Source organism: Colobus angolensis, unplaced genomic scaffold (genome assembly GCF_000951035.1).
Source record: "Colobus angolensis palliatus isolate OR3802 unplaced genomic scaffold, Cang.pa_1.0 Scaffold180, whole genome shotgun sequence".
Classification (NCBI taxonomy): Eukaryota; Metazoa; Chordata; class Mammalia; order Primates; family Cercopithecidae; genus Colobus; species Colobus angolensis.
The window spans coordinates 5,667,290-5,675,050 of NW_012114933.1; positions in this window are offsets into that span (position 1 = coordinate 5,667,290).

Here is a 7,761-nt window from a genome sequence, read left to right on the forward strand (position 1 = left end):
TTAAAAATATAGCATTTCAATTTTTTCTTCCACTAGATTAGGAAATATTTATTTGATTAACAAACTGTAGTTGTATATATTTATGGAGTACCATGTGATGTTTTGATACATGTTGACATTGTGGAATGATTAACTCAAACTGACAAATCCATTACCTCACATACTTAATCTTTTTTGTGTTGAAAACATTCAAAATCTACTCTTTTAACTACCTAACTTTTTGCGGTGAAACATTTAAAATATACAATGCGTAATTATTTATTACAGTCACCATTTCGCGAAATAGATCACTAAAGCTTATTCCTCCTGTCTAACTGAAACTTTGTATCCTTCGATCAACAACTCCCCTTCCCCCATTCCTCTAGATTTTAACTAAGTTTGTTCACTACATGGGCTAAAAAGTGTGATATATTCTTTATGTAATTAACTAAATAATAATCCTCAGTAGAATGTAAAGAAAATGTGATTTGGCAGATTTATGCTTCGTATAGTTGGATGAGAGAGGGATCCAGTGTGAAGTTATATTTTGAGAATATTCACATTCCTGATGGATTTGTACAAATAGTACGTATCACAATGATCACTCACTTAGAATTACGTAATCAACGCTTAATACAAGGGCTAAACTAAAAATTATAAGATAGGTGACAGCTACTAATGTATTTATGGAGACAGTAGAACAAACTATTTGGTATTAGAAATGTGTTGAGTAGAAAGAGCCGTGTGCTTGCTGGGAGCAACTAATGAAGAGTTTGCTTACATTGTTCCATCTTTATGATTAGGTGTTCTACCACCCTCCCGCTCCACCCTTGTCATTTACTATATTTACTGTTCTAACTCCCTTCCTGGGACTGGAGCTCCTTCAGTATCTACCTTACAAACTGCATTTCATCACACACACTGATTCACTCCAAAGCCAGTTTCAAATATGGTTCCTTCTTTTGGCCCTAAGATTTGAAAGACAGGGCATGTAAGTTTCTAAAGCACAAGTGAATTCGTCTTAACAAGGAAAGAGAAATACATTTTCCCTGCAGTTTCAAAATTTTCCACAATAAATGCGTAGGAGTTTTCTTAGTAGGAAAAATAATAAATGCAACAAAAACTTTGTTTATTTGGAAGTGTTTTGAAAAAAATATTTAGGTATGGGGTAAAATGGGCTGGAATTGCATTTTTTTCAAAGTTTGGAAATCTCTGAGCTGATGAATAAAGAATTACTTTGGGTTGGGCACGGTGGCTCACACCTGTGATACCAGCACTTTGGGAGGCCAAGGCAAGTAGATTTCCTGAGGTCATGAGTTTGAGACCAGCCTGGCCAATGTGGTGAAACCCCGTCTCTACTAAAAATACAAAAATTAGCCGGGCATGGTGGCTGGTGCCTGTAATCCCAGCTACTCAGGAGATTGAGGCAGGAGAATCGCTTGAACCTGGGAGAAGGGAGGTTGCAGTGAGCTGAGATCGCACCATTGCACTCCAGCCTGGGCAAGAAGAGCAAGACTCCATCCGAAAAAAAAAAAAGAATTACATTGGCCTTCATTGAATCCTGGCGTGGCTTTTCATGCAGAACAGCACAGGCATTGTAAACATGTGAAGCCAGGTGTACTGGCTTTGATTTTTGTTTTCTTCCAGCTGGCAGTGGGCTAGGATGGCTGTGCCCAACTGTGTTCACTAAGAGCTACCTTATTTTTGAAGATGTGGAATTGGCTATGGAAAGCAAAATTCCTCTGGCTGTGCCTCTGGTGCCTTGACCTATCTGGCCACATGCCGTCCCTGCCCGGGACTCTTCTCTCCTATTTGTCCAACAGTTTTTTTTTTTTTTTTTTGAGACAGAATCTCACTCTGTCACCCAGGCTGAAATGCAATGGCGCGTGGTCTTGGCTCACTGCAATCTCTACCTCCCGGATTTAAGCGATTCTCCCACCCCAGCCTCCTGAGTAGCTGGGACTACAGACGTGTGCCACCATGCCCAGCTAATTTTTGTATTTTTAGTAGAGACAGGGTTTCACCATGTTGGCCAGGTTGGTCTCGAACTGCCCGCCTCGGCCTCTCCAAGTGCTGGAATTACAGGCGTGAGCCACTGCACCTGGCCTGTCCAACAGTTATAAGGAGGAGAGTATACAGTGGATGACAACATCTTATGCAGTTAAAGGGCATTTCATGATCCTTTATAGATAAACAAACCGGGATAGAAGAATATAAAATATTAACTTCCACCCCAGAAGAAACCACCTCATTTTTGTTTTAATGAAAGTTTGTTAAAGTTATGAGGTTACAAATTAATTTACATGTTTGGGAAAATATGCTTCTTGTTTAGAGAAAGTAGGACCATAAACCAGCAAAAATATTTCACTGAATTTCACTTTAATGGCTGCAGGTGAACACTTGATCTGAGAGTGGTACAGATCTCTTTGTCTTTCTATTCAGGCTCTTTCTCTTCCCTCAACCTAATCAGTTTGTGGGTAACTACTTGAAAAGTAGTTTAAGTTTTGCAGTTTTAATTTAGTTTAATTTAATTTTTGAGACAGGGTCTTGCTCTGTCTCCCAGGCTGGGGTACAGTGGCACAGTCAAGGCTCACTGCAGTCTTGACTTCCTGGGCTCAAGTGATTTTCCCACTTAGCTGCCTGAGTAGCTGGGACCACAAGCTCCCATCACCTTGCCTGGCTAATTTTTAAACATTTTTTGAAAAGTTTTTTGTAGAGATGAGGCCTCCCTATGTTGCCCAGGCTGGTCTCAAACTCCTGGGCACAAGTGATCCTCCTGCTTTCACCTCCTCAAAGTGTTGGTATTACAGGTGTGAGACACCATGCCTGGCCAAGTTTTGAAGTTTTAAAACCATGTTCTACAAGTCCATCAATGAATGAATAAAGAAAATCTGGTATATATACACAATAGAATACAATTCAGCCATAAAAAAGAAGGAAATCTTGTCATTTGGGACAACATGGATGAACCTGGAGAACCTGGAGAAATAAAATAAGCCAGACACCAAAGACAAATACCGTTTTGTCCTCATATGTGGAGTGTAAAAAAGTTGAACTCATGGAAGCAGAGAGTAGAATGATGTTTGCCAGGGCCTGGGGTAAGGAGGAGGGGACATGGGGAGACGTTTGACAAAGGATCCAAAATTTCAGTTAGACAGGAGGAGTAAGTTCAAGAGATCTATTGTACAACATGGTAAATATGGTGAATAACAATATATTGTATTCTTGACAATTGTCAAGAGAGTAGATTTTAAGTGTTGTCACCACAAAAATAACTATGTGAGGTAATACATATGTTAATTAGTTTGACTTAGCCATTTCACATTGTATACATGTTTCAATAATGCATCATATACACGATAAATATATACCATTTTTGGTCAACTAAAAATAAATGAATTTTTAAAAACCAGGTCTGTTGATAGAGGACTGTTTTTTATTTCAGTAGTTTTTGGGGTACAGGTGGTTTTTGGTTACATGGATAAGTTGTTTAGTGGTGATTTCTGAGAGTTTGGTGCACCCGTCACCTGAGCAGTATACACTGCACCTAATATGTAGTCTTTTATTGCTCACTCTCCATACATCCTTTTCCCCCGCGTCTCCAAAGTCCACTATATCATTCTTATGCCTTTGCCTCCTCATAGCGTAGCTCCCACTTATTAGTGGGAACATACAATATTTGGTTTTCCATTCCTGAGTTACTTCACTTAGAATAATGGCCTCCAGCTCCATCCAAGTTGCTGCAAAAGACATTCTTTCATTCTTTTTATGGCTGAGTAGTATTCCATGGTGCATATATACCACGTGTTCTTTATGCATTCATTGGTTGATGGGGACTTAGGTTGGTTTCATATTTTTGCAATTGTGAATTGTACTGCTATTAATATAAACATGTGTGCATGTGTCTCTCTGTATAATTGCTTCTTTTGTTTTGGGTAGATGCCCAGTTGTGGGATTGTTGGATCAAATGGGAGTTCTACTTTCAGTTCTGTGAGGAATCTCAATACCATTTTCCATAGCGGTTGTACTAGTTTACATTCCCACCGGCAGTGTGAAAGGTTTCCCTTTTTACCATATCCATGCCAACATCTATTTTTTTAAATTTTTTAAATTATGGCCATTTTTGCAGAAGTAAGGTGGTGTTTCATGGTGGTTTTAATTTGCATTTCCCTGATAATTGGAGATGTTGAGCACTTTTTCATATGTTTTTCGGCTGTTTGTATATCCGATAGAGGACTATTTAATCTGGGAAATAATCATGTGCGACCAAAGCAAGATGCATGTGATATAAAATAAGACTTGGCAACCTAAACCAATCTGCCAGTGGGAAGAATACATTTTGAAGAGGCTTCAGTGTCTTTCCTGGCTGGATGAACAATTTTCTGAGGTAGAATTTCAGAGGAAACAAGAATAGTTTTGTAGTCAATGCAGGGTATTAAGGGCTTCCTAAAGAGATTACATGAAATCCTTATTATAGTCCACTAATACTTTATTAATGTAGCAGGCATATTTTGCTCCTCAAATTTTTCATTTAATCTTGTATTTGTGAATATTACTTAATGTCTTGGGATTAAGGACTTTTAAAGAGCCTTGTTTACAAGGCCGCATTATTCAGTTCCCTGCAGCAACTCAGAAAGGAGTCTACATATCTACCCCACAGGCCTCCTTATTACATAGGAATTTCAAAAAGATAAAGGAGAGCTGGAAGAGTTTTAGGAGGAACTTGGCCAAAAGGAACAGGGATGTTTGCAGTCGCTCCTTCACCTTTGCCACAATCATTTTCTTATGCCCTCCTTTGATCCTTTGGTGATGATTATCTTAGGGACAGGACGTAGTAGTAGCTCCCCCTTGCTCTGGCTTCTTCCAGTTCTTTAGCCTTTCCCCTGACTCTCTCTGCCACTGTCTTTGCCTATAGTGCTGCTTTTCCTCAATTCGGCTGTTTAAAACTCATCCCGTCTGTTAAAGCTCATCTCAAATACATCCCTGTCATCCCTTCCACCATGAGCAAGCAAAAAAGTTTTCAGCAATCTCTGGTATTTCCACATCTGAATAGTCAGTAGCGACATCACAAAATCCTATCAACTCCAAGGTCTAGAGGAGGAAGGAGAGGGAACAAAGCCCCTAGAAGTTTTGTGAGGAAGGGTCTGTCTGTCTCTAACATCAACAATACTTCGCTTCTCTGTTGGGTCCAACCACCAGGCATAGTCATTTGCTTGTATCTTCACAATATGGTACATGAATATTGCCAGGTTAACTGGGCTCTGTGCAAGCCCCATAGTAAAGATCCCCTGGCTTTCTCTGTATGAATAGCTTGTAAAAGTATCATTGATTATGAGGCTATTTTTCACTTTTGTTGTAAAAAATTCATGCCCAAATCATGTCAGGTAATGTAAACTTGGACAAGCAAGAATGCATTACGTTTCTAGGGGAATGGAAATTTTCTCACCACTGTGCAATTAAAGCAGAATAAAGAGAAAACGCTCTTGCTGCAGAAACTGATAAGACCTTAGCTTTCATTCTTAGCCCGATTTCAAGTGTTTGAGTTTGTCAAAACTGCCTGTCACTTGTCCTTCCCTCATCTGTGTGTCCCTTTCTCACATACATCTACTCAAAATGACATAATAACAAATTCTGCAGATACACAGCTGTAATAATATGTGATATATCCCATAATATTGCACAATTCATGTCTGTGAGCACAAAGATGGTGTCATTTGTTTCCGTTGTTTCTATGTTCCCTCTACATGCACCTAAGCATCTTAAGGGTAGATGTATCTTCTTTATGTCCCACAAAGGGCATAGCACAGTGCCTTCTATAGAGATGCTCAGCCAATGAATGAATGCATGAAGAATAGAATCAGTATGTATATGTTGGTATGTATCCATGTGTTGGTTATTTGCACAGTTATGTGGTGTAACAGTGACAAGCCATAGACAAGCCAACATTGAGTGGGGCAGAACTGTCTCCAGTTTAACAGCAACACAAATCACCGAGGAGAATAATTAAAAGAACAAAGAAGGACCCAAACACACTGACCCACATCTCTCTCTAGTACACATAATTGCATGTTCGAGAAGCACATGTTTATTGTTACTAAGCGTCTCTCTTTTTAAAAGGCTTTTTTGTTACCACACACTCCTGAATGTCAGGCAGGTGACGATTAGTGTTTAAGTGACCTTTGCCGACTCTTATTTCCTCAAAAAACAGATGAGAGACTAAAGAGGTTGTATAACCAACCAGTGGCCTGTAACACCCCAAAGAGCCTTTTGTTTAACACCAAGTCTGTTAATGAGGCATCTGATTGCTCCTACCAGATGTGTGGATTGTTCCAGAAATCAATGACTCCATTCAGCTGGGAGCCTCCTGAGTTAATTTGGCCCTTTAGCCATCTCATGCTTAGTGTCCTGAAACTGATGGTTGAGGAGGCATCAAATAAGCTACCTACATCAAATAAGCCTGCTACAACAACAAAAATCCCAACAAAGTAAGAATTAGTTATTTTAATTATTTAACATAAAATGTAAAGTTTCTGATATATTTGGTTAGATGATGTGATTGAATTGCTGACAACATAATTTTCTTTGTTATATACATAAATAGAAGAGGAAGATCAGTTTCTTTGTGGTTTTCAGGATTAAGTACTTTTTTGAAAATTAAGAAAAGGGAAAATCAGGACAGATGTCACCTTTTCAACTACCAGTCTCTTTCAGGATAGTGAGAGCAGACTAAGATTCCAGAGTCTGTACTAATTAGAGTCTGTGCTACTAATTATCAGTATAATTTGGGATAAGCCTTCCACTCTTGGGCCTCAATTACCTTGTTAGTAGATCAAGACATTGGACCAAATATCTGTGGGCCCTTTCAGCTTTGAGTGTTTGTAACTTCGTGAAACATCTTTGCCTTTATTTGTTATACAGGGCCATGTTGGAGTGATAACCAATAGGGAAGTAAGAGCCATATACTTTTGGGGGGTATTTCTTTGAGCATACTCTCATGGTGGAAGAGTGCTTTGGCTTCTAGAGCTGTGATGTCTAGTACCGAGGATGTGCCATACCTGTAAAATATGCACCACATTTCCAAGACTTTGTCTGAAAATTTTATAAAATATCCCATTATTTTTTCTCTGTATTATATGTGGAAATGATAACATTTTGGATGTGTTTGGTTATATAAAATATGTTATAAAAATAATTTACCTGTTACTTTTCACTTTTTAAAATATGCTATTCCAAATATTTAAAATTATACCCATGGCGCCCATATTTCTTTTCTTTTCTCTCTTTTTTTTTTTGAGATGGAGTCTCGCTCTGTCGCCCAGGCTGAAGTGCAGTGGCATGATCTCGGCTCACTGCAACCTCTGCCTCCCAGGTTCAGGTAATTCTCCTGCCTCAGCCTGCCGAGTAGCTGGGCTTACAGGCGCATGCCACCACACAGGGCTAATTTTTGTATTTTTAGTAGAGATGGGGTTTCACCATGTTGGCCAGGATGGTCTCGACCTCTTGACCTTGTGATCTGCCCTCCTTGGCCTCCCAAAGTACTGGGATTACAGGCGTGGGCCACCGCGTCCGGCCAGCTCCTATATTTCTATTGGACAATCCTGGTCTAGGGAGTTACTCCTGCTACATTTGACCTGAGTTCTCAGTTCAAAAACCTCCCAAGGTTGAAACCATCTAAACTAGTGGCACTTAGTCTTGGATTCACACTGGAATCACAGCGGCATATTATGAAAAATAATGATCCCCTCCTCCCTATGATTCTAATTAAACTGACTCATAGTCACC